Raw genomic sequence first — 27,782 nt, 5'->3', positions numbered from 1 at the left:
CGTGTGTGCATGCATGTACGTGTGTGCAGTTACCTGTGTGTGCATGTATTTTACCGTAATCATGACTGGCGTGTGCTTTGAAGCACCAGATTTAACGCCTCTAGACGCTGCTGTGAGGCAGGAGTGCAGGGGGGAGGGGGTCCTAGAGGATGAGAATGAAGTCACTTTCAACAAAGGGCCCCTTGACGTCACCTCCGTGGTTTTATTCCTCACTTCCTTGATCTTCTCTTGCGTTTTTACCTTTTGTGTTTATCTACCCTCATCCCTTCTCCCTGCCTTTCCCTTCCTTGTTGTTAATTGGCCTCCGTTGCTGTCACAGAAATGCTAACGGTGGCAGCAATGTGACAGCCCGGAGAGCCCCTCGGCGACACTCCCGGCGGGGAACAGGGGCGCTTTGTCCCCCTCTCCGGCAGCCTGAGAGCGAGCCCTGGGTCCCCCCAGTGGGTTTCAGAAGCGGGCTGCTCGGCTGTGGGGTGCGGCTGCGGTGCGGTCGGACGAGCTGAGCCCAGATGTTGGGTTTGGGGGGCGCTGCCGCTTCCCAGAGCCCCACGTGCGGAGGGGCGGGGGTGCGGGGCGGGCGGCCCGTCTCCAATAGAGGCCGGGCCTCAGTCCGAGTCAGAGCAACGCCTCTCTCTTCAGCAGCCGCGGAGTGCAAGTCTTTCCCTGGTGGGTGACTCCCTTTTACGTGAATTTAAGGTGAGGCGCTTATGGGTTCTTTTTGTTTTTAAAACCAAAAAAAGAAAAAGAACCTGAGGACAGAAAGGGAGCTGCGGTGCGCCCCCGCGGCCCTCGCGGCCTGGGCCGTGACCCAGAGCTTCCTGCGGGAACGGCCGTGCCCCCGGGGACCCGGTCCTCGCAGTTCCACCCCACCCCCCACTCCTGCGGGGGGGAAACCGAGGCACGGGGCCCACTCAGCATGCCCGAGGCCTTCCTGGGGGAAGTGGCCTGGACTGGTTGGAGTCCACACTGGCCGATGCTAGAAGCCGAACCCCCAGCGAACGCGGTGCAGCCCTGTGTCTCCTGCTTTCCGCCCCTTCCCCGCCTCTGCCCCCGGCCCGTGACTGTCGTACTGCGGCTCCAGCCACTGTGTGTGTGAGGTCGCCTTCTGCTTCTGCTCACTTCCTGTTCTATCAGGACCTCTCGTTTTCAGTGTTTCATTGAAATTTCATCGAAATTTCATCATTTCGCTGTGTAACTACAGGGATTGTATGTTCAGTGTCTTCCCAGGGCACAGTTAATGCTCGAATTTTTTTTTTGGGTTATTGATCTCCGGTTATCCTACACCCCATCAAACAATGGTTTCAGTCACAACGCGGCAAATGCAGGGACACCCCACCTGCTTGACTAAGGCAGGCCTCACCCTGGGTGATAGGATCCTTGAAAATTCGTTCCTGGCAAATATAGACTTGGAGCCAAGACCGACGGGCAGTCACTGTTCATGAGTTTGGACCCAAAATGGGTTTTCTTGAGGGCTATCGGGTTGGCCCATGACAGAGACGGACATGAGTCTATAAAAGAAGAAAAGAAGGCAGAAATCTGAGTTCCAAAGATGCAGAGATGAAAGACAGGAAACAGATCCCAAGGACACATCTACTGTGTCCCCGCACGAGCCTGGTAAACTGTCACCTCCTCAGGAAAGCCTTCCCTGATTGGATCGGTGCTCCTCTCGATGCTGTCAGGGCGCCCAGCCGTTCTCAACCACAGGACGGATGCAGTTTCCCACGGATTTGTGCGATTATTTGATTGATAGTCCTCTCCTGCGTTTTGTTCTCTGGGGCATCACCAACCTCCGGCTGGTCATGGTAGCAAGCACTTACTGCGCACTGTGTTCCCAGCACCATGTGCAACCTTTATAAACATTTAATACTCCCAGTAACTCAAGGAACTACATTAGTATCCCCATTTAACTGCTGAGAAAATGGAGGCATTAAGAACTTGCCTCAGTCCCCAGGGACTGTAAGTGGCAGAGCTGTAATTTCCACCCCATCCATCTGACGCTGGAGTCCCAGCTAACACAGAAACATTCTGTCCAGTGACATGCTGTTATTCCTGTAACCATGCTCGCGTTCAGGGACATTTAGGTTGTTTCCATGCTCCCTTGGTCTGGATGATCCTGCTCTGAGCATCTTTGGGGACGTACAGAGATGCTCTCAACTGACACACTCCAACTGCTCAAGCCTTCTTTCTGTTCTTGGGAGAAGACACAATTATGTCCATCCACCCCAGGGCCTTTGCACTTGCCGTCCCCTTGCCTGTAATAGCCTGTGACTTCCATATCTTCACTCAGCCAACTCTTTCCTTGCTAGCCAACCCTCAGGTCAGATTTCACCTCTTCAGTCCAGGCTTTCCTGAATCAATTGTCTTTTTTTTTTTTTTTTTTGGCTTTGGCGGGGAGGTAGTTAGGTTTATTTATTTTTTTATTTTAATGCAGGGACTGAGGATTGAACCCAGAACCCTGTGCATGCTAAGCATGTGCTCTACCAGTGAGCTCTACCCTCCCCACCCTGAGTCAGTCAGAATCACAGCCAGTGCCCTTATCTGCTCCAGCTCATTCATCATCTTACAGTGTCTCATAGCACTTCATCCTCTGCTCGCTGCCGTCTGCTCCTTTTCCACCCCCTCCCTCCCGCAGCACGTCTGTCTGCCCGTCCACTTCTGCAGCCATTGCGGCTGGTACGGACACGGTACACAGTAGGTCTTCCACGCTGAATGCGTGATTAGGGGATTGACTATACCTTTTAAAAATTGTATCCAGTTATTTGTCAGAAGGAAACCCCCAGCAGTGGAATTACTCTGCCTGGAGGACGCTGTGCCCGAGACCCCCAGGCACCCCGTGCGAGCCTGGCTGATGCACAGAAAAGCAGCCTGTGCTCCCCGCCGGCTCCAACAATCCCCTGCCTCTTCCCCCCGAGCCATCCTGCCCCGGAGAGATGAAGAGTTCTTTTTCCTCTTGCTCCCCTTGCTCAGCAGCACAGCAGTGAGTCTTGTGCCCTCTGTCAGCGTCTGTGTCTTCTCTGGGCCTCCGAGCTGCTAAGGAAGATAAATGACGCGGGGGAGGTCCCAGCTCCAGCCCGCTGAAGTGCAGGGCACTTCCGTCCTTGCAGGTCCGGGGATCTGGGCTCACCCCGCCCTTGGGGTTGTCAGCAGCGCGGTCACACGGTCCTGGGCCTCCGCTGGCTTAAATGGTCTCTCTGCGGGCTCTGATAGGACTTTCTGTTCCTTTCAGTAACATCTAGATTCTGTACTGCGGGAAGCGAAAACAGAAGTGGGAGGACATGACAACCCGTGGTTTATCCACACGTGTGCTGCCCTGGAGCTGAGTTTTTGAGGGTCCATTGCAGACAGTGCCGCTGGATTTAGTTCCTGCAGGAAATTGAATGCAGCTGTCATGTTGATGTGACGCCCTTTCTGCCAGCGGTGGGTGGGATTCAGGCATCTGAGCTGTAGACTGGATGGACACGTTGACTTCCTTTGGAATATTCCACTTGTCCCCTTCTTTGATCTTACGACATTTTTCAAATTAAGTGGCTCAGCTGACTCTACGTATATGGAAGTCGTGGAATTCCAAATCCACAGCATTCCAAGTATTCGGAATCCAAATCATTAAGTCGCACGGAATTCCAAATCCGCATCATTCCAAGTATTTAGAATGCAAAGCATTAAAAAAAAAAAACTTTACAGTTTGTGTGCTTATAAAAATTGTACCAGGAGTAAGAGGGTATATAGCTGAATGCCAGCTAATGAGCAGCATTTCAGATGCCACCCCAGGTCTGCTGCTGTTTCGACAATTCAGGAAGCAAGCCAGAAGTCTAGATTCTCACTTGGAATTTCTTATTTACAAGTTGAGTTCTAACACGATTTTCAAAAGTGTATTTATCTGGATCAGCCTTGGGCGTCGGGTTTACATCCTTTGGTTTGGAAACGCTGAGTCACGTGTCTTTTAAATGTAATTGTTAGAACGGGTGCCTTGGAGTTGTGAGTTCGTGGGCTGGCAATTCCATCTGCACAGAATGTATCCTTTTGTACTTTGCAGGCAAGGTGTAGGAAAAACAGCCACAGTGGCGTTCAGTGGATGTGTTTCCACCCACTCCGGTGTGTGTGCATGGGCGGCGCAAAACATACCGGATCGCTTTTTCAGCGACTTGACGGGCTGAGCTGTCAGAACTTCCAATCCGTCTCCCCAAACAGGGATGACCCAGTTGCTTTGCACAATAAATGGCTAAAGACTCCAAAAACGGGCTGCCTGGCTTCGGCGAATTGGGCCGGGCTGTGTGTCAGGAGAAGGGATTGGTGACGGGGTCCCGGGAGCCCGCAGCTCTGTTGTGGTATCTCCAGTCGTCAGCACTGCTGCCTCACCTACGTGCTTCTGAAGGCAGAACGCTAATGCCGCACTTCTAGTGTGTGCACCCGCCTGACTTAGGAGGGTGGGAAGGAGACAGAGTCAAAATATCTGCACAGAACAGGGACGCTGAGCAGCACTGGAATAATTTTCTGCACCCTGATGGAATAGTCACTGTACGACAGCCTGATTCTGAGATTAAAAAACAAACAAACAAAAAAACCTTTTTGGAGAAACTTTGACTAATTAAAAAAAAAAACAACTCAGTCTGCCCGTCTTAAGCAGGCAGAGATTGTCAGCTCATCCTTCAGTGGAAATAGGGCAGTAGATTTGAACTATTTTTGGCAATCATTTCTATCCCTACCCTCAGTGAGGATGTTTTGTTTGCAAATAATAGAGAAGACAAATCAGACTAGCTTAAGCAAGACGAAGAACTCACTGGCACATGTAATTGAAACTTTTAGGGGTAGTCGCCATCAGGTACAGGTTGATCCAGGGGTTTAACCGTAGGCTAGGGGCTTGGCTTCACCTCTCTCTGATCGTCCCAGTTCTGTGCTCATCCAGGTATCAGCTTCACCCTCAGGCTGCAGCTTCACGTGGCAGGAAGAAAGCTCTGCGCTGGCTGCGGTCCTGAGGGGAAGCCCGCACACCGGCCCAGCGTTTGAGTGGTGTATCTCGATGTTCACTCTCTTGGGCTCCACGCTGGCCAGGGGCTCACTGTGCACCTTTCACTGTTGGCAGGAAAGTGCAACAGTCTGATGACTTTGCCTCGGTCTGCAGGTTCACTTCTTGGGAGGGGATGTGGACTCAGCTTCCGGGAACCTGTCGTAGCTGCAAACAGAAGGTGTCGGCAGTTGAAAGGGGGACCTGGAGACAAATGGATGCTGAGTGGTTGTCGGCCCAGCTTCCTTAGAACGGGGACCCTGAAGCTAAGCTTGCACGGTGTCACTTTTGTGTGTGTGTGGTCCTGGGTTGGGGGGTGCAGTCCAACAGGGAGGATGGGAGTGGATCTACCTGCCAGTTGCTTAATAACTCCCAAATACCGCTAGACGAGATGCCCCTGCAATTCCAGCCTGTTGCCAGCGCTTCCGGGCGGCTGCTCGGGAAGCCAGAACCACCCTGGTGCTACACCCGACTTCGGAGGTGGTGAGGGACGCCGTCTCCTCCAGGTCCAGCCCAGGGGCTCAACCTGCGGTCTGAGACCCGAGGGGCAGCCAAGGCATTGAGCCAGGAGTTCCGGCTAGTGGATCCAGTCTGAGGAGGAGGGGAGGCGGGTACAAGAACGTGGCTTCCTGTGGGAAGCCGGCCAGCGCGAGCGTCTGCCCCGGAATGAGGCTCGCTCTTCCCGCTGACATTGCGGCAGCTGTGCACCCCGTGAAAAGCAGCGCTAGAGTTACCGTTGGATCCTCCCGCCCGTGTTTACTGAGTTACACTCTTCCTGTTCATGAGGCATTTATCTCCTGATGGACTCAAAGGGTGGCGACAACACGCAGCACGGGGTAATTAGTGTGTCCTAAGTGTCTCCCGTGTGCCGGGCACCGTCCCAGGTCTACTAAAGACACTCACACAAATGGGCTCGGGTGGGCGTGCTTGCCTCGTTACTTAAATCCCTGCATTTAAACCACGTGCCCCTTCCTCACCGCGGCATCGTAGCCACAAGCATTCCCTTGTCCTAACGCTGCAATGGTCAGGAGGAGCTAGTGCTCAGAGTGTGAACGTGGCGGTTGGATTATGTGTTGTTTATGACTTTAAAATTTATTCTGAAATCAACTCTGCTTTATGGAAGTGAACAGAGGCTAGTAAAGTCTTACAACGTAGGGAAAAATGAAGAAGGAAATAAAATTCACTTAGTATATTCAGATGCAGCAGCTGTTGAGATTTCGTTGGAAACCCTTCCTTCGTTTTCTTTTCTGTGCACATTTATGGTTTTTTTATTTATCTGGATCATACACACTTATTTACTTTCCATTTTATGTGTGCATTGTGGTGTAACCATTAGTCAAGACAGGGTAACTTGGCTGTGGTAGCAAATAGATCCTGAATATTAGCAGTTTTCATGCAGCAAATGTTTATTTCTTCATCCTGAGAAGTCTCCTTTGTAGGAAGTCCCTGGCTGACAGTTCTCTACTGAGGAAGCTCCTCCACACTCTGACCTGGGTACCCTGGCTGCTTGAATCACGCAGCGATCTTTCTGGAACCTGACGGCTTCCAGATCCACGTGAGAAGAGAGGAGCGAGCCGGGCACGATAAAGGGCCAGGCTTGGACCTGGCTTGCTCACCTCTGCCCGTTTCCTGGGCTGACTCTCGGACCTGCGACTGCGTCTGAACCTCAGGGTGGACTCCCTCTGCGTCCCGTGAGAGGAGACGTCGTGGTCCACGGCCACGTTTCAGGGTCTCCTCGGAACCTGGCTTCAGCGGTTCACCTCGTCTCCTCTCACTGGTTTAGGAACCTGACAGGGTGATGTGTCTCTCGTCAGCGGTGTCAGTTACCATGGTGATGACACGTCAATGTTTGCTTATCTGTGGTTTTTTCCCTTTGGATAAATCCCTAGATGGAGGAGTAATAAAAAATAATGGCTAACACTTAATTCTTAGAGGCGCCTGGGCCTGTAATTTTTGGCTACTCTCTCTTTTCATGAGCAAAGCGTAACAATACTGTCCATGTGTCCGGATGGGCGGGCCCGGCCTCTGAGCTCGCCTCCGCCGAGGGGCAGAGCGTCTGCTCCCGCTGCTGTCAGAGGGCCTTCGGACCCCAGAGCCACGTTCCCTTTCAGAAAGATTGTATTAATTTACACTTTTTCAACAGCATATAAAAATGACTGAAGGCTTGATGCCAACAGATTTTTTTTTCTTAAATTTTGCCCAAATTAGTAGTCTCACCGTGGGAACAGGGCGCAGCGGCTCAGAAATTAAAGTTGTGCAGGGCTGAGAATTCCCCATGACTCACGGCCTTTCTAGGGCTTCACTTTTACGTCTGTAAACACATAGATTGCAGCAACAGCTCTGAGGCTAAGGATGCTCAGAGGGTCCAAAAATGCCTTCCCAAAATAATCGTTAGAAACAGAAATTCCCAAGGCATTGAAATCCCAGTATTTCTAACTCCGGACCCCTCCAGAAAATATTCAGCTTGGAAGGATTTTTAGACAAGGACAGAAGCTGCCAAATGAATTAAGTTTCGTTATATGTTATTAGCAGACCTGGCACTGCATCGCTGACACGCGGTACAGTCGTGCATTCGCTCGCTCGCACAGCGCCGTGTCTGTTACGGCCGTCCGCTGCCGGGCAGTTGGATGTTCTGGGGATACAGAGGCGATTTAAGTCAGGGTGACCCCTCACAGGGTGTTGATTCTAGTGTAGGACCATCACATTCACCGTAAACTTCTCCTGTGGCACCATCAGGGTGAAAAGTGCGCTAAGAACTTGCAGCAGCGGGGTCTTCCCCATTCCTGAGGATAAGGAAGCATTTCTTAGAGAAATGGGTCATAAGGAAGGAGTGGGGATGACGCAGTTGAAGAGGAGGGAGGAAGATCATGGGAGGCAGCAGGAGTCACATCCCAGAGACTCTGAGGCTGGAAGGAGGCTGGTGTCATTAACACAACAATAGAGTGAAAAAGACCTGCCTGGTGGAAGGCACACAGGGCAGGGGACCGGGTGACGGGGAGGAAGAGAGGGAGACACAGGAAGGTCCTGGTGGACACATCTTGGACTTTTCCTAAACCGTGGAGTCCTGCTGAAGGCTCTTCCACAAAGCCGAGACGTGGTCCTCTGTGCGTTAAAGAGAAAGCCACCAGCAGCCTGCTCTTGCTGCGCTGGGTCGTTCCAAGAAGGACTGTGGGCTTGAATTTGGAGGTGACGTGGTTTAGGCAGCTGTGGACAGGAGTGGACAGACTCAAGAGGACTTGGCAGATGAACGACTCTGAGGGTGAAAGAAAGCGGAAGTGACAAGGAGGCACCCGAGGCTTCTACCCTCTGCTAAGAGAGCAAAGTTTGGGCCAGGGGCAGGAGGGGGCCGGAGCCACCCTGCTTCCGGCTCTGGGCGTGGAGAGCCTGGGACGCCAGCTAGACATCCAAGCGGAGCTGTTCCGTAGGCGGCCTGACACGGGTCTGGAGCTTGGTGGCAGGATTTTGGCTGAGAATACGAGTTTTTGAGTCACTGGCATATAGATGGTATTTGAAACCACACATAATGTAGTCAGAAGAGACTGAATTGGCAACCTGTAAGCAGTGACCTCTGCAAAAGCCCGAGATTAAAAGAGAAGAAGATGACATACTGGATTATCCTTAATGCCAGGGCTTTGTCAGCCCACAGGGGCTGTTCATGTCTGAAACAGCGGCACGGTCTGCGTGCTGGAAAACTGGGGCTGTAGTTAAAGCTCCTTATCGAGGCGAAAACTTGACGGGGCATCTTATGGAAACGATGAATCGGACAACACAACAGGGCAGCGAGCTCCCTTTTCCCATGACTCTGCCTTCGGTGTGTGTTCGTTGTCATAAGTGTTGCGACAGAACTTGGTGTGTGTGTGTGTGTGTTGAATGCACACATCTGTCACACTAAGTCCTAGTGAGCATTAAGGAGGAGTCATCCGTTGGAAAAGGAGGGGAGAAGGCTGAGAGAGAGAGAGAGAGAAGGCGGGAGAGGTGCCCGGGGAGGGTGGGGGACAGTGGCTCCCACCAGGGAGGGAAATGTCAGAGCCTGACCTTTCAGCCCCCGGAAGGAGGCAGGGGGTGGGGTGCCCACCACCAGGCGTGGAACCCTTGGGGGCTGTGCGCTGGGCAGCCGGGCCAGTGATAAACGAGCCAGATCCTGATTATTCGGGCACTGAATAAAACAATTCCTTGAACACTTGTTCTTTCTTGTTTTCTTCTTAAGATTAGATTTTTAATGGTGATGAGATATGCATAGCATACAATTGGCCATCTTTTTAAGTGCACCGTTCAGGGCTGTTCGGGTGGTAACCATCACCACCACCATCCCTAGGACTCCATCTTGCAGAAGTGGCTCTCTGGACCCAGCAGTCGGCAGCTCCCCGTCCCACCCTCCCCCGGCCCCAGGTGCCCATCACACTACTTTGTTTCCATGAATCAGGCTGTTGTAAGCCCCTCACGTCAGTGGAGCCGTGCAGCACGTGTCTCTCTGTGCCTGGCTTAGTCCGTGCGGCGTGATCTCCTCAAGGACCATCCCTGTTGTAGCCGGCTTCCAGAACTTCTTTCTTTCTTTTTTCTTTTGTGGAGGGGGGAGGAAATAATTAGGTTTGCATTTATTATTACTATTTTTTATTAACGGAGGCACTGGGGATGGAACCCAGGACCTCATGCTAAGCTCGTGCTCCCCTGCTGAGCTCTTCCCTCCCCCCACCCCGAATTTCTTTCCAGGACTGCAGTTCATTGCGTGGGCCTGTCGTATTGTTTTTGTTTTTATTGTGGTAAGGACACTCGGGTGAGATGTACCCACTTCGTATTTTTAAGTGTGCAGTGTGGTGTTGTTAACCTGCAGGCACCGTGTTCACAGCTCATCTCTACAACGTGTTCATCCTGCATCACTGAAACTTCATACCCATTGACGAGCCACCCCCTCCCCCCTCCCTCGGCTCCTGGAAACCATCACTCTCTCTCCGCTCCCGTTGAGTGCGACTGTTTTAGGTCCTTGGTATGCGTGGAGTCACAGTGGCCTTTGTCCCCATGAGGCTAAATGAAACCAGCCTGTTGCAGAGGGACACCTGCTCTTAATCGTATGCAGATGAGTGTATCTCTTGGCACGGGCCAGAACAACGTCCAGGCACTTGTGGACAGTGCCGGCGACATGAGGGAGTCTCCCCCCAGTGTCCCGGAGGAGGTGGCCAAGACTGGGACCTGAGGAACCCAAGCTGTTGGAGGAGGAATGGGCACTGATGAAGGGTGGGCTTGACCTGTGTTTGGGGCAGGAATGATGCAAAGCAGTGTTTTATCATCTTTTCACTTTGAGAAAGAGTACACTGCTCTGCAGTCTACCCCTTGGGGGGAGGGTGGAGCTCGGTGGGAGAGTGCGTGATTGGCATGCACGAGGCCCTGGGTTCCACTCCCAGTGCTTCCATGAAGTGGGGAAAAAAAGCCAAAAAAAAAAAAAGTCTACTCCTTAATTCTCTTCCCTTTCTTCCCAAATTCAGAGTCATAAGCCACCGTAGGTGCTGTAGGAGCAGTCTGCCTCCTTTCTCCCCTGACAGAAGGCAGAGCGGCAGGAACAGATAGCCAGTACCTGGAGGCAGACGTGAAGTTTGGTGACATTCACTTGCTTTGTTTACCCCCCAAATCGCAGTGCGTGACTGAGTGTGACTGCATCACGGGGGCTCGTGTCCCTGGACTGCACAGCGGGCTCTACGTACAAGGGACTGATCTGGAAATTGGCCCCCCTTTGTAGTGTGTAAATTTAAATTTTCCAAAAATGCAGAAACGCATCTCATGAAGATATAAGATGAACACATGTCAACATTAACATGATGACTAATGAGGGAGCCAGGCTGGCCCCCAGGATTTTGGAGGAGCTGGGGGCTCACAGGTTCGCTGCCAGACGGGCTAACGTCCTACAGGGCAAGACGCCGTAGCTCCCAGTGAAGCTGTAGCTCCCCCGTGTACCCACTCCAGTCCAGCAGCCAAGAGCCAAGGCAAACCCAGGTGCGTTTTCCCGGGTAAGTAAGCAGCCGTTGGGCGAGCCGGTGGCAATGGAAGGACGGGGTCACGCTCTTGGCCTTGTTTCCAAGTTTTGGATGCTATTTTGGAACAGAAACGTTATCGCTATAGGAAAATGCTCAGGCGTTGCCCTGGTGAACCATGCAGCAGCCTCTCCTAAGCCCACTCCTGCTGGATTTACTCAGCACATCGCTAGGCGCGTCCAGTCCCCACGTGGGTGGAAGCTGGGACGTTTTTCTATTTTAAGCGCTCCGTCTTTGGATGATAACGCTGCTGCAGGCAGAATTCCCGTCTCCTTAGTCTGTATGATAACCCCCCTCTTAATGGATGTGACTGGCCTTCATGAAGCACTGCAGTGTAGACTGAATCTTTGAAAATCTCCTGGCCACCTCTCTTTTCGCTTGGGAGACGTCTAAGTCCCAGGTCGGGGGCTCCAGCTAGATGCACCTTGTCCTGTCTGGACTTCAGCCTTTCCCACCTCTCTGTCCGTGCTGGCATCTTCCGAGATGCACCCTCTTCCTGTCTGCTCCACGGCTTGGCTGGCCCAGGTCTCATTCGACCACAGGGTCCCTTCATTCAGACCCTCGATTCCTACAGAGCGTGAACCCTTGGAGAACAGTTCCTGCCCTTCTTCTAGGTCACCGGACGCTTATGTTGCTTCAGTTTCTCAAACGTCCTGACTTAGCTGTTCCCATCAGCCCTCTGGTTTTCTTGCTGTGGGTGGTGGAGTGGCAGACCCCGGTGGGTTTGGACGCCCGAGATCCTGCAGGGAGGTTTAGGGCACAGATCGCTTCTGCTCGAGGACCTTCTGCTACATCTGGAGCGGGGGGATTCTGTCTCCCCTCACCCCAGCTCCCTGAGAGGCGGTTCTGAGGACCTGCAGAGTAAATTACCGTTTCCTGCGATCTCTTTCCCACCTCTGTTTTCTTGTCTTTTTTCCTGCATAGCTCTTCTCCTTCCTCAAACCAGAAAACCATTCTCTACGAATCTGAATAAAGCACAATATTCTTCAGAATCTATTGTATGGGGCTTGGTGTTGCAAACTCAAAAGCCGAGAGCTTGCTTGTACTGTTCGCACTCAGGCTGCAGCCTGAAGAGGGATTTGAGGCTCGGGAGGTAATCAGGTCTGGTGGAGGGCTGGTCGGGCAGGGGCGCCCGGAGCGGGAATACAGTGAAAGGTTATGACGAAGACGAGGCGAGGAAGTCAAGTAGAGGAAAACGCTCCCCCGCTACGGACAGCACAGTGCCTCACACCAGCAGAGGCTGTACCCAGTCACTGAGCGGACAGGCGGGCCTTACATAGTGGAAAACACGCAGGGAACGTGCTGCGCCAACTTGCTTTTGTTGAAGTTGACGACCAAAGCACGTGATTTCCAGTATTTGCTGAAGATCATGTGACCGTATGTGAATGTGCTTGTCTTTTTTCAATTAGCTTGTCAGTCTACCCTTATTTTTCAGGAGGAAAAAGCTTTTCAGGTTATGCTAAATTGTTGAAATAAATGTGCTTACTGACTTGTGAACGTCTAGGATTTGGTCTACAGTGGGGTTTTTTTTTTGTTTTTTTACCGGAATCTCTTTGTAATTTGGACAATGTTTGGGAAGGAACGTTCGTATTTCATAAAACAATTCTTTCTTTAATCACTTGGATGAAGTTTAGGGACAAAGATTCTTTCTGATCTCTTTCAGACCTGAATAATGCAAGAGCCATTGGCTTTCGAGGGCTTTATAGATTACACTGTGTTTTGTGAATTTTTCAATGTCACAATCCCGTTGGCACTTTCTGGACAAGAGCTGTGGGAGAGGATGCCCGTGGGATGGTCGGCCTGGGAATGCCAGGCCAGAGCAGAGAGGATTTGGGAGAATTTTATCCTTAAGGTCTGAGGATGGCTGCACTGATAGAAAAGTTTCAAGTAAATCTGGGTTTACAGAGAAGCCTGTGTTTAAACAACCGTCTCCAGCTATTTGATGCCCTCTGGTCCTGAAAGTTACACGTAACGCACGGCGCACAGGCGGGTGCACGTCTCTGTCCAGCATCCAGGGTCCTCTCCTCCAGCAGCCTCCTGCCAGAGCTGCTTTGGGTACCAGCCTTCCCCCGTTGGGTGCGGGCTTGGTGGAAGTACCAGTTAAGACACCTCAGCTTTCCTGGCCAGGACCAGGTGGTCCTGCCGCTCCTGGACCAGCCCGGCGCTATTTCAGCGGAGTGGCTAAAGACCAGAAATGGCAGGAGCTTACTGGTCGCAGCTGGGGCGTCTCGGAGAAGATCTCTCCCGGTGCTCACACCTGAGTCCCCACGGCTGCTCAGGGCTCTGTCCCTTCCAGGTGGAGTTTTGTTTCAGTGCCGACTGTTCTGGGACCGGCCCCAGTGAGTGTGTGTTGGGGGGAGATGTGCCCCCACACCAGCGGGGCGTTCTGCAGTTCAGCTCAGTGCTGTCACTGTCTGCCAGCACAGCATCAGATCCCACAGGTTAAGGGCTCCATCAGATGAGGCTGCCCCCCGGTCCCGACGCCAGTCCCACCGGCCAGTTGTCACCCGCGCTTCTGACCAACCGGCTGTAGATTGTAGGTTCCAATGACCTCCTCCTTGGGCTCCATCAATTTGCTAGAGCAGCTCACAGAACGCAGAGAAACCCTTTACTCACTAGATTATGGGTTTACTGTAAAAAGGATGTAACTCAGGAGCAGCCAGATGGACCAGAAGCACAGGGCGAGGATGGGTAAGGGCAAGCTCTCCAGACGCCCTGCGCTCCCGTCTAGTCCTCTTGGGTTTCCATGGAGGCTTCATTACACAGGCAGGACTGACTGAATCACTGAGCATGGATGCTTGACCCCACCTCCAGCCTCTCCCCCTCCCCAAGGTCCGGGAGGAGGTGGGGATGAGCTGGGGGTGGGGGCGGGACTGAAAGTTCCAACCCTCTTCACCACCAACCAGCCTCCACCCCAGAAGTCACCTCGTTAACATAACAAAAGACACCTTTATAGCTCTCGGAACAGGAAATTCCAAGGGTTTTAGCAGCCCTAAGCCAGAGGCGAGGACAGAGACCAAATCTGTTTCTTGTTATGAACAGCAACATCACAGTGACCAACCCCCGTAGCTTCCAAAGTCTCCCCGAATTGCATTTTGGCAGCACTGCTGTGCGGCTTGCAGCTGAAGTGCCCTGAGCCACGTATTAGCAAAAATATTAGGTGAGAGGATGAGTAATTCCCAACTGGTGTTTATTGACAGTCTTGAAATTCCCAGATAGCTAGAAGGGTAACTTGGTGGAGCCCGTCTGGGCACAGAGAGTTGAAGGCTGGCTCTTCCCGGTGTTCTGATGCGTGAAGATTTGGTTTGCTCTTGGCTCTTCCTTCTGAAATTCCTCCTGTCAGGGCATCGACCCAGTCAGAGCCTTTCCTTAGCGCAGAACAGCGCAGTGTGCACCGAGCGCCGTCTGACCTAAGTCTCACATTCTTGGAGCTTCCTACCTTCGGTATTCTGAGTTACCGTCCCGTGACGGGATACACACACGGGTGTGTGTGTCTGTCTGTGTGTAGGAGTGAAAAATTGTAAACATAAACATTTAAAATATCGCAGGGGGAGGGTATCGCTCAGGGGTAGAGCACATGTTTAGGACTCACAAGGTCTTAGGTTCAATCCCCAGTCCCTCCGTTAAAAAAATACATAAGTAAACCTAATTACCCCTCCTCGAAAGAAATCACAAAAAAATTTTTAAAAAAAGTGAAAAGAGAAAAAAAATTATAGCAAAACTTTAACCCCTTTTTAACATTAAAAAAAATACCTAAGTCGTCTGGTTTTTCTTCCATATCTGAGAAGGTGGGGATATAAACAACTCAAAAATGAAAAGGAAAAAAAAAGAAGAAAGCTTCACGGTAATGTGGAGGGGAGCAGAGTAGTTGCAAGTTGATCTTTCTCTCACGAACATTTTAAAGAATTAGAATTTGGTTGAGCAAGTAATAATTACAGTTTTATTACTGGGTACAAATTCGTGTGCCCAGCGCACAGTGAGGCCAAACACTGAAACGCTGCAGAGAAAGGTTGACTGCAGGGCCGAGCAAGGAGAAGGGGTGCCTTGTGCTCAAAAGACCCTGAACATGGGGTGTTCAGGGCAGAGCTTTTATAGGTAAAGCTGGGCAAGGGCTGCCGGGTGGGGCTTTCTTCCGATTGGCTGGTGGGGAGGTAGCAGGGCAGGGCTCCAGGGATCTTGTGCTCAGCCTGGAGTTACCCTCCCCCAGCCGGGTGGGGGCTTGGTTCCTAAAAAAGAACTCGGAGGTATTGCTCTGCACATCCCCTTCTGGAGGATCCAGGACTCTGCTTTAACAGCTCCACTATTGTTTCGTTTCTTTTTTTTTGGAGGGGGGGGCTATTGTCTTTTGATGGCTCCTCCTTTGTTTCTGCGGTTCAGGACTTTCCTGATTAGCTACTGCTTGCATCTGCTCTTGGGCATTCAGGAAGGTCTAGGAGGCCGAAGCCTTTATCCTGCAAATAAGAAACAGGGGGACGCGGAAAGGCTTTTAGTGCCTAGGAGGGCCCCTCAGGCTCCTGCTAGGTTTCAGTCTGGGGACGCATTATGCAAGATTAATGTTGTATGCATTAGTCTCTGATGAGATTAGTTTTAATTAAGATCACAAGCAAGAGTGAGTCTGGGGAAGAGGTCAGCAAAGTGTAAGAGTGAAATTGTACTAAAACCAGCTTTCCGTCCGAGAAAACTATAAGGAAATGCCTGCAAGCTTTCTTCAGAAAACTCTTCAACAGAACACAAAGCCACCATCCTGTTACTAGAGATGCTGCACATCCTGGTTGGTAAATGCAGACATGAGCTTGCCAGACAATCCACATTAAATGCACCAAAACAACCCCAAGCAGTTCTCTGCAGTTTTTCAGAGTGACAGTGGTGCAGTCTGTAAGCCTTGGCTAAGGTGGTCTGAGAGCAGACGACTTCCCAACTTACCTTCATGTATTAACCAGCATTTTGAAGGCGGGGTCCTGAGTCCACGTCTGTGAGGAAGCTGACGAGTGCAGAGAGGCTGAGAGAGGCAGGAAGTGATGGCACACGTGAAGGCTGGGGATACGCCCTTCAACGCAGGAAAGTGGCAGGTGTTCAGTCCTCCCTGAGTGGGGACGTGGCCCCGACGAGATTTCTTAATGCAAAACTCTTGGGTTTTGGAAGTTCGCCAGGAGACAGACAAATGGCCAACAGGCACCTGAAAAGATGGCCGACGTCACTTATCCCCAGGGAAGTGCGCATCAGAACCACCGTGAGATGCCTCCGACCCCAGCGTCCTTGCACCCTTCGTTCACCTTGACAGGCAGGGGGCGCCGCCGATGCGCCTTGCACATCTCGGCTTCCAAGCCTCTCTTCTGTTGCTTACTTTGTTCTAAACAGGGACCCATTTATTCAACAGGTATTTACTGAGCGTGTGCCACGTGCCCGGCTCTGTTCTGGGTGCTCAGGAAACAAGTTCTTGCCATCTCATGATGGGAACAGACAGTATCCAGATTAATAAATAAGTGTGTATATGTGTACACATAACCGGTTGGCCCTTGAACTACGTGGTGGAGGCGGCTGGTGTGGGGACCCTTCTCGCAGTCGAAAAATGCGTGTGTAGCTTAAACAGCCTGTAGTCGGCCGCCCTTCATGTCTGCTGGTTTGCCTCCGCGATTCAGCCAACCAGGGATCCTGCAGTGTAGCGTTCACCCCTGGGAAAACCCGCGTGTCAGCGGACGCTCACAGTCCACACTGGTGCTGAAACTCATATTTGCTGGACCTCTGTCTACGGGTGATGAGGGCTAGGTAGGAACACAAGGCAGGGAGGCGAGTTAGTGTGTGTGTGTGTGTGTGTGTGTGTGTGACTTGAAAATGTGTAGAAGTGAGAAAGCAGCCGCTGGGCGTCGCCCTGGAGGGAGTGAGGAGGTGAGCCCCATGGGAATTGGAGAATCTCGCCCCAGGCAGAGCAGAGCAGGTGCAAAGGCCCGGCTTGGGAGGGCGGCTGCTGGCCTGGGCTCCTGGGCAGAGGGCAGGGCGGCTGCGGGGCCGGTGAGAAGAGAGGGGTGGGAGCGGGAGGGGAGCGGAGGGGTTTGGGACCAGGAAGTCCGTTGTAGGGACTTTGGCGTCTACTCGGGAGGAACTGGGGGGCCTCTGGGGCTCCCTCAACTGACATACAACTTGGCGGCTCACCCTGGCTGGTAACAGGGAGGAAGGGGCAGGCGCGGGGGGCCAGCCGGGAGACCAGGGGAGAGATGCTGTGGCTCTGGCCGTGGGGAGAGGCGGTGGCGTGTGTGCATCTTTTGAAGGTGGAGCCGAGAGAACTGGGGGAGAAATGGGACCAGGAGCCCGAGACGAAGAGAGATTCCCTGAGGGTCCTGACCAAGGGCAGGGGAGGGTGCTGTCTGCGGAGACAGAGAGGCTGCAGGAGAAGAGGGGTCAGGAGAGGGAAGCCTGGGGTGCCTCCCCGACTCCCCTGCGGCTTCTTTAGGGGGTAAAGCATTTCACGCTCATCGCCAAATGCCGAAGCCTTGGGAGGGCCTCAATAAAGGATTGAATAAATGATGAAATCTCTTTCCTCCCAGCCAGAAACGCTTATGTGTATATATAAAAAATAGAGTCTCTTTGTTGTGAGAGGAAAAAATAGAACATTCTTTGTTCAGCATTACAAAGCATCCCAACCCACTGCCCACCCCCGGGCTTTGTGGTTCTTCTCAAGTCCTGAGACCCTCCTTAATGAGTTCCCATCTCCGGTTCCACTCTGCTGGTCCTCGTTGGTGTCCTCAGTGGTCCACTCAGTTCTCCTGGCTCCTCACAAGCCGTTCCCCTCACAGCAGCAAGAGTCACCTTAAGTGCCGGTGAAGTCAAATCAGCATCTGGTTTAAAATCCCTTGATAACGTGTTGTGGGAAAGGGAGTGTTATTCAGTGCAAACTCGCTCTGCTCGCTGCACAACAGGCCGATAAATTGGGAGACGAGGTGCTGGGACAGGAAGTAACGACTTTATTTGGAAATGCAGCAGACCGAGACGGTGGGGGACTAGCGTCCTGGAGAGAGAACCATCTTCCTCAAGTCAGAATTCAGGCTCCTTTTATGCTGATAAGGGGAGAGGGTGTGGCTGGTGGCCGCAGACTTCTTGGTGCCAGAATCCTGTGTCCTTGCAGCTGTCCACGTAGGTCAGGTTATGGTGTCCCCGTGAGCCTCCAACAAGACACGTGTTGCTCTCTGTTCTGCAACTTTCTATCTCTAGATGAATGGCAAAGTGTTTTGCCCTTGAAGGTCGGAGCCTTGAGAAGGGGCTGTCCTGTGCATTCCAGGCTCTGGGCAACATTCTTTTACAGAAGGCGCAGGCAGAGCCAGCCTGCCTCAGCCCAGGAAACAGAGCCCAGGGTCAGAGCCAAAGGAACAGACCCAACACGGAGTCAGGTGTGCTCTTCCCTATTGCAAATCCAACACTGGGATCTACGTTCAGAGATTGCTCATCTTCCAATAGCTCAAGAGGCATAAGAAATTGAGATTTCCAAGTAGAATATCCCAACTTCTCAGTGTTGGCAAGTAATTAGAAAGTATTAAAAGGCCATTTGGCAGAATGTGGTAGAGGATGGAGACATTTTTGGTTGTCACACCTGCCGGAGATGCTGCCAGCACCTGGGCAGAGGCTGGAGATGCTGTTAAACATCTTGCATCACACAGAGCAGCCGCCACCGTGAAGAACTGTCCAGCCCCAGATGTCGGAAGCACTGGGCGGAGAAGCCATATCCTGGGGTGATTCAGTGCAGGGACCACAAAAACACGTTAATGTTTCTCTAAATATTTATGTCTAAGATTTCCTCTCTCTTTTTAAAAAAATTTAATACATATATACTTTGTATATATATATTTATTGAAGTACAGTCAGTTTACAATGTTGTGTCAATTTCTGGTGCACAGCACAGTGCTCCAGTCACACATGAACATGCATGTATTCATTTTCATATTTTTTTCACCATAAGTTACTACAAGATCCTTTCTCTTTTCAGAAGTACAAAACCACTTTTGTCTGTCTTAGGGCACTTTTTTAATCTTAGGATGTATAGGTGGCAAATTTAAGTTTTTTCCAATATAAAAACTTACCATAGTTTTCCTATACACAGCTCCATCACCCACCACCAAGCTTCCTCCGCACTGACCGGTTATCCGGCCCCTTTCCGTGCTCTTCTCTTTGCTGTCCCTGGAACACCGTATGTTTGTTTCAGAATTATCTGTTATTTTACATAACGTGTAATGAGCTCACGAGGATACTCGGGGAGAGCAGTATTCCGGATGTGAAATACGTTTTTCTCCATCCGAGTCGTATTGTGACAGCCAGTGAAAGGATATTTATTCCTGCTTCTGGGAAACCGACATCAAGTATCATAAAAAAAGAAGGATCACGCTGCTCCTAAGGAGGAGTCTATAAAGAGGGGGACTTCTGTGGGGCGCATACCTCTTTAGAGAAACAGCAGTAAATACCGTTTGTTTTCAAGGTGGTCTGTTACCTAAATGCAGCAGAACAGTGGACGCAAAAGAAAACGTGCTTGTAAGTGGGGAACTCAGAGGAAGCCAGATAACATTGGAAGGAGAGAGGGAGAGAGAGGTGGGGGTCCCAGCTGTTCCTGAGTTTAGGGGACACAGAGAAGATGAGATTGTGAAGCAGGGCAGGGATTCCACATGGGGGCATGGTCGTGTTCTGTTTGCCGCTCCACATTCACTCCCCTGCCTTCTCCATCTGCTTAGCGTCCCAGGAGGAAGACCCTTGTGGGTTGCAGGAAGGAGGAGAAAGGGTTCAGGTGCAGTCCTCTGGGCATCACAGGGGGCTGTCTCCTGGGACGACGGTCGCTCCCTCTAGTGCCGACCTGGAGTACTGCGACGCCCCCGTTGGGTCTTGCTGTGTTAAATGCACAGCAGTAACCCCACTCCTGTGTGCAGCGGCTTCCCCGTTGCCACGGCCCATGGGGTTTTAGCAGCAATCCCCAGTGCTCTCATTAAAATAAAAATTCTTTTTAATATTATGGAAGGATTATGCTAAAAGTAATACTTGATCGCCGTAGAGAGTAGAAAATAAAAGAGGAGCGAAAATAAGATCAGTTAGTCATAAATTCTATACTCGGTGGGGACCCATATTATTATTTTAAAATAGATGTTATTTGTTGAAGTGTTACATCTCTAAACGTTACCATATCCAAGCTCGTACTGCTTGCACGATAGGCCCATAAATTGAGGGACAAGGTGCTGGGGCAAAGAATAGCGACTTTATTTGGAAAGCCTGCAGGCCGAGGAGATGGGGGACCAGTGTCCCGGAGAACCTTCTTCCTTGGGTTTGTACGCTGTTTTCTTGCAAAGAGGGTGAGGTGAGGACGTAAAGTGAAAAGAGGTGGTAAGTTGTTGATAAATATTTCCTGGTTCCAACCAGCCACCAGAGGGAATGCGTTCATTTCTTCTTCCCTGCAGCCGTTCACAGGAGGCCCTGGCCTGGACGTTTCCGGGGTATTTTAGCTTAAGCTCAGGCCTGGGAGGCAGGGTTCCCACACATGGGCCATTATGTATACTTGACGCTTATAGGCAACATCCCTTCAGTGATGAGCTTGCGGCAAAAGCAAGAGATACAAAGGTTAAAGTGAAAGAAACAGCTCCAACGTGGAGTCGGACATGTTCTCTCCTGATCCATTAAGGAAATGGAACACGTGAATGATTATAAATGCCGTGATCAAGAGATCGAAATGTGGTTGCCGGGGGCTGGGGCCGGGGGCGGGGGAGATAAGGAGAGGCTGGTAAGAGCACAGACTTTCAGCTGAAACACGGAACTGTTCTGAGGGTCTAACATACAACGGGAATCCGAGGACCCAGTGCAGTGGTGGATATGGGTGCTGACACTGTATTAGGTAACGGAAGTTTGCTTAGAGAGTGGACCTTAAATGTTCGTATGTACTTGTTTACTTACAGATAAGTAAACACGTTTATTGTTTATCTGTAAAGAAGTGGATGTGTGAAGTGGTGGGTCGGTTAATCAGCTAGATGGAGGAATCCTTTTCCAGTGTGTGTGTCTATCAAATCATCTCCGGGAACGCTTTAAATATTTTAGCATTTTATTTATGGATCATACATCCGTGAAGCTGAAAATGGATGAAAGTTGTAGAACTTCCTCGGCCCCCTAGAACCTCCTGCTGCCCTCTTGCAGCCACTGTCCCCTTTTCCCAAAGGTAGCCGTCACCCCGAGCACACCTCGGTCTCACCTGCTCTTGGATTTTCTGCAGGGACCATTGTGTTCCGTGTTGCCGTCTGTGGCTCCATCACCTCTGCGTGATGGTCATGAGTTTTCTGTGGGTTGTTATGTCCCTTCCAGTCTCTTCCTAACTCATTACTGGGCCTTCCATCTTGTTCCTTTAGCCTTGTTTCTATGCCTAAGGGTTTCCAAAAATGTAGCACCACTGTATACCTCTACATATATGTGTGATGAATATATTCCCAGCCTGTGACATGTCTTCACTCTCATGTGTCATTTAGCAGCTGCTTAATGTGTAGCCACCATTGTGCTTCACTCCACAATGACGTGCTGGGTAAGGGCTTTCTAAGTGCCAGATGCTGCGCTGAATTCTGGGCATAAGTGGTGAGCAGGATAAAGCTCCTGCCCTTCAGAGATAATTAAATAAGCAAGAATGCAGAACGTGGTGAAAACTCAAGATAGGGAACGTTAACACAGTGGCATCGACCAGCTCCTGTTGCCATGTAATTAGGCTGTGGCTAAACGATACTGTGCATTTCGAGTAGTTTTTTTCCCCTGAAGTATATTTTGAATGTTTACCTTTCAGATCCTTCTGCCATGTAACTTGTTGATGCTGTTGTCAGACTGTCAACTGGGAGACTCAGGTTTATTCTCACACGTAACGTCTTAGGGGCCGTGGAAGTGACGTTGGTTCTTGATACTTTTCATCTAAGATGCTTAGAGTCACTGCCCTTTGCACTTTCTCGGTTATTTGATTGTCCCCTGGTTTTGTTACTGAACTCAGGTCCAGGTGCTTGCTGCTCAAAAGCCAGTCACTCGAGAGGCAAGTGTCGGTAGAAAGGAAAAGTGCTTCTATCAGAAAAGCCGGCCATCTGGGGAGAAGGGGGACTCGTGTCCCGAGACCAACTCCAAAGAGTCTGCTCAGCCAGGACAGTTTAAAGGGGAAAAGGGGGGAGACCCTCAGGAAGCATCGGGGCAGGAGCTTGGTCCTGCGCCATCTCCACTGCATGCGGACCGGCTGACTCTCTTCGGATGTTACCTTGTCCCCGTGACCCGCCTGCAGGGATGCTAAGCGGGCAGTGCGGGGTGGAAAGCAAGTCATTCTTAAACTGCTTGACTCTTCATTCTTACTTCTCCTCATCCTCGCCTCAACAGGTGAGGCGAGGCATGGGCGCATTCAGGAGGGCGCAAGCCAGGAGTCCTGCTCAGTCACCTGGTCACCTCCTCCCCGTAATCAGGTTGCTTTAGGTTCGAGGGGGACAGAAATGGGCCAGCGGGAAAGGGGGAAGAGCTGCCTTCAGTCTCTGTACCGAATTATTACTGAAAAAGTAGGATATTTGTTTAGATTCAGAAATTTAAGTTATGATGTCTTCTGTGTGAGGCGACCTTTCTTTCTTTCTTTTTTCTTTTAATTTCTTTCATCGAAGAGGCTACCTTCTGTAAGTAAAGAGAGCAAAGTCTCCAGCACTTTTGAGCTTCATCCCCCTTTTAAGCCCTAAGAACACTGTGGGTGATGGGAATTAAATTGTAAATTAAACAGGATCATATCCCTTTTTTTGTTGTTGTTGTTGTTAAAGTACCGAAGTGTTTTTCTTTTGTCATAATCAGCAAGCCTGAACAATACACGATCTCATTTAGGGCAGACTTCCTTCTGAGTGAGTTTACAGGGTTCCGGATGTGATGAAGTGTTCCGTTGTTCGTAACAACGAATCATCTACACAGCATCCCCGCAGTAGTGGAAGGAGTGTCGCACGGAGCTGCACGGCTAACTGCACCGTGGCCTGAACGCACAGTAACCCTGTGGAAGTTCAGAGAAAAGTCAGATCAAAGCTGGGGGGGGGGTCAGAAAGAAGGCTACCCTGAGGGGGTGGAATTTGACTTCATTCTGAATATTCTGAATAGAATTTTGGCTAGAGGGGCAGAAGCGGCTGGAACACTCTGAACCGTTAGGTGAGGGGGCTTGGGGGGCACCGTTTGTGGCTTTTGTAAATACATTCTGTTTGTCCAGTTCATCGTGTATTTTCATTAGGTCCAAAAGCAAGGGCAGCACGAATGGAGCAAGCAGGATACCTAATTAAGGGTAATGAAGAGTCGTGGCTTTTTCCTTCTTCAGGGGGAGCTGGCACTGGGTCTCCCCTTGCCGCCCAGCATTGTCCTTTTTCAATCATGAACTTTTTCAACATCATGACCGATGTTGCTGGTGCCAGACTGTCGGAGTCATGCTCTCTGACACTGGATTGCCAGCCGCTCCACTTTATCTTCTCACACTTCCGTTGTGCCTGCTGATGGAGGAAGGTAAATGGAGGAATGGAATGGGAGGGAAAAGGGCAGGACTGGCTAAGGACGGGCACCCTGCGTCCCGCACTCCCCGTCCCGTCCATCAGCAGAACCTCGACCTTGAACCGTATCATGTTGTGGCCACTTCTCATCACTGCGCTGCCGCCACCCTGGCCCAGGTCACCATCACCCCTCACCTCTGTTACTGCCACACCCCTGTCTGGTCCTTCCTCTTCATCCTCCCCCCGACACCCCCAGCTCCGCCATCCGCACCTAGTCTCCTTGTAGTAGCCAGAGTGATCACCTGGGCGTTGTGAATGATCCCACACCATAGTGATTAAAAAAAATCAAATGCCCGCCGGGGTAAGTATGTGACGTAAATGAGGCATAAGGGCTGGGTGGGGATTGTGGCCACCTGGTGAGTTATGGCCCCACTTACAGGGCACACAGCTCTGTGACTTGCTGCAATATGGTGATGGAGTCACAGGTTTCTCACATCTTGCGATGTTTTAAAGAAAAACCAAACATCCAGGTTTTTATGTGAAATCTTCTGTTTTCTAAATATTGGCATTAAAAGCTAATTATGAATTTCGGTGGCTTGATGCAGAATCGAGTGAGACAGTCTTTGGAGCCAGATTCAGCCCAGTTTACAACATCTGCTGTGGGCAGGGTGGAGAGCTCTTAAGGAACAAGTAACAGAAAGACGTGTGAAGCTGACATTCTGCCACCGTCTACGTGGGCTCCCTCCTAAGCACGAGTTTGGGGAATGCCAGTTTTTTCTTGGAATATTCCGCCACCAGTGCCCCCGTTTCCCTATTCACAGCTCCAGCTGCCTCTTTGCCAGGTGAAAGCTACACTGGAATTTAACAAGTAGAATGTTTTTGAAAAAAAACAACTTTTCATTGAAGTAGAGTCGATTTATGATGTTGTGTTAGTTTCAGGTGAACCGCAAAGTGATTCAGTTACACATACATACATGTATGTTCTTTTTCAGGTTCTTATATGTATTTATACATATGTATTTTCTTTTTCAAATTCTTTTCCATTATAGGTTTTACAACATATTGAATAAGCTATTGAATATAGTTCCCTGTGTGATTCAGTAGGTCCTTGTTGTTCATCTATTTCATGTATAATAATTTGTATCTGTTCATCCCAAATTCCTAATTTATCCCCCTCTTCTTTTCCCCTTTGGTAACCATAAGGTTTGTTTTCTATGTTTTTGAGTCTATTTCTGGTTTGAAAATAAGTTCATTTGCATCATTTTTGTTTTAGATTCCACATATAAGTGATATCAGATGGTATTTGTCTTTCTCTGTCTGACTTACTTCACTGAGAATGATCATGTCTAGGCCCATCCATGTTACTGCAAATAGGCATTATTTCTTCCTTTTTGATGGCTGAGTAGTATTCCACTGCATATATAAACCACAACTTCTTTACCCAGTCATCTTGTTGATGGACATTCAGGTTGTTTCCATGTCTTGGCTGTTGTAAATAGTGCTCTATGAACATTGGGGCATGTGTACCTTTTTGAATTAGAGTTTTCACCTTTTCTGGTTGTATACCCAGGAATTGGATTGCTGGATCGTATGGTAAGTCTGTTTTTAGTTTTTCAGGAATCTTTATACTGTCCTCCATTCTACATTCCTGCCAGCAGTGTAGGAGGGTTCCCTGTTCTCCACAGCCTCTCCAGCATCTATCGTTTGTGGACTTTTGAATGATGGCCATTCTGGCTGATGTGAGGTGACACCTCATTGTGGTTTGGATTTGCATCTCTCTGGTAATTAGCGACGTGGAGCATCTGTTCATGTGCGTGCTGGCCATCCGCTTGTCTTCTTTGGGAAAATGTCTATTTAGGTCTTCTTCTACTTCTAATCAGTAGAATTTTAAAAACAGGACTTGAAGCTCACTCTTTTCCCTTCCAAGTGACCAGAACTTGGATGCAGGGAAACAGAATTTCCTCCAAAAAGCAAAAGTGCCTTCGCTTCTCAAGCCTCTGACCTGCTAAACGAGGACCACGTCCCGCAGGCCGTGCTGGTTCTGCTCACATTTCTCTGGTCGTCACTGCTCCTTGCTCTGTGGCGTCCTCCATCCGGAGTTCTCACTCCAGGGAAGCAGCTGGTGGCTCAAGGAGAAAGAATTTCCAGGCAAAACTGCGTGGACTGCACATGAATTACAATCACTCCTGTTAAAGAGTAAGACTCTGAGCTCTTCTCGCTCAGAAACAAAACTTGTCGGCCAGTGTGTCCAGAAACAGGAAAAAAAAACCTTATTCGATGTGCGTTTCTTTGATAATGCTTTAAAGAAAACAGAGCTGATTTTATCTCTGTGCTGGTTTGAGAGAAGCTTCTGTACTGATGGGTTTCCCCTGGCTTCTCGTCCTGTTCCAACCTTTGCATGCTGCGTCTGGAGTCGTCTTCGATGAAGGAAGGAAGTGGGGGGCTCTTTGGAGCCCCCTCTTGTGCCCCACCGACAGTACCCTCAATGGGCTGCCATCCTTCTGGTTTCTCTCTTTAAAAAACATTTTTTAAAAAAAACATACTATGCAAGAGAGATTCAGGAATAGAGGCAGCATAATGGACCCAGAAGGGAAATTCTGACCCGCTGGGTGCAGCCTGTGACCAGAAAAGAGTGTAACTTCCCGGCTGGAAGGGAGCGTGGAGGCCGCGTGGGGAACCTGCAGGAGCCCGGGCGGGGCTCCCTGTCTGCCCTGCTGGGAGGTGTCTCCGTGGTTTTTTTTTTTTTCCCATCATTTCAAATAATACGGGCAGCTTTTAGGTGGCATTTTCACGTTTTCTTCCTGTGGTACCTATTTACCCACCCACGCTTCCCAGTCCATGTTTGACTCGTTAATTTGAGTGTTAAGTCACTTTGGAAAAAAAATGGCTCATGCTGAGTAACCAGATCTTCGTGATATGCCTATCGGGGAGCTCACGTGGGGGTAGAGACGTTACCGAGTCCAGGCTCGTTCTGTTCGCTGCACAAGCCAGTAAGTCAGGAGGTGAGGTGCTGGGGCAAGGAGTAGCGACTTCATTAGGAAAGCCAGCAGACCCAGAAGATGGGGGGCTAGTGTCCCAAAGAACCATCTTCCCAAGTCAGAATTCAGGCTCCTTTTACACTGAACGGGGAGTGGGTGTGGTTGGTGGTTGCAGACTTCTTGGTGGCGGAATCCTTTGTCCTTGCAGCTGTCCACGTAGGTCAGGTCATGGTGTCCCCGTAAACCTCCAACAACACACGTGTTACTCTCTGTTCTGCAACTTGTTGTCCCTATATGAATGGGAACGTGTCCTACCCTCAAAGGTCAGAGCCTTGAGAAGGGCTGTCATGGTTATTCCAGGCTCTGGGCAACATTCTTTTACAGAAGGCGCAGAGCCAGCCTGCCTCAGCCCGGGTGACAGCGCCCAGGGTCAGAGCTGAGGGAACAGACCCAACACGGGGTCAGGCTTGCTCTTCCCCGTTGCAGAGAGACCCGCCGTGTTCTCACCAGCCCCCTGTACTCGCTCTCTGGCCTGGACACGTATATGCCCCTTGTTTTGTTTTCAGTCTTGGTCACTAAAATGGGGACAATCGTATTGTCGTAATAAGAGACCTAAAAAGGAATCTCCCAGACCGTCTGGGCGGGAGCTGCTGGTCCTGGCTGTGCTTCCCAACCGCCCTGGAAATTTTAGAAACTCTGTGTTTGGGCCACGTCCACACAAAGAAGTCAGCACGGTTGTGGGGGTGGGTTTTAGTATTTCTTTAAAATCACGTGACGTGCCGGGATGGCTGCTACTCAGGGCCAGCTCTGGGGTTGGAGTCCTGTTCTTTGGGCAAATGTGTTCCACTCGGGAAGGGTCCCAGACCTCCTCCCGGATTCTGCCGAGTTCCCCAGATTCAGTGACTTCCCACCGCCCCCGCCATCCACACCAAACCCCGGGGGCCGCTGTGACCGTGGCCGCCTTACCAGCTGCCTGCCCAGCCAGAGAGCCTTTGGGTCATAAATTCAGTCACTTCATTCTGGCTGCAGATGCTTCAAGAGATTTTCTTTTTTGGGGGGCAGGGGAGGGGAGGGAGGGAGGGGCTAGGTTTGTTTGTTGGTTGGTTTATTCAGTGGAGGTGCTGGGGATGGGACCTAGGAGCTCCTGAATGCTAAGCACGCGCTCTGCGACCCCTGAGCTGTGCCCTCCCCCATCAAGGGCTTTTAACCACTCACAGAATAAAGACCAGCGTCTTCACAATGGCCCGGAAGGCCTTCCCTGGTCTGGCCCGTGGCTGGGTCTGACCTCCTCTTCCCTGCTCTG

The 27,782-nt window shown here is 50.7% G+C and overlaps 1 protein-coding gene across 3 annotated transcripts in view; it reads left to right on the top strand.

The window, feature by feature from the left end:
• The window catches only part of TMEM132D (transmembrane protein 132D), a 527,348-nt gene that overhangs the window by 106,135 nt on the left and 393,431 nt on the right, over positions 1–27,782 (top strand). The window contains exon 1 of one of the 3 annotated variants that reach the window (XM_072953622.1): positions 23,155–23,172. The exons of the other annotated variants lie outside the window; for them this stretch is intronic. The gene's annotated coding sequence lies outside the window, so the exon portion shown is untranslated. Of the gene's footprint in view, positions 1–23,154; positions 23,173–27,782 lie in introns of those variants that run through there. 3 annotated transcript variants of the gene reach the window in all.

Source organism: Vicugna pacos, chromosome 32, assembly GCF_048564905.1.
Source record: "Vicugna pacos chromosome 32, VicPac4, whole genome shotgun sequence".
Classification (NCBI taxonomy): domain Eukaryota; kingdom Metazoa; phylum Chordata; class Mammalia; order Artiodactyla; family Camelidae; genus Vicugna; species Vicugna pacos.
This window is presented reverse-complemented; position numbering and strand designations above follow the sequence as displayed.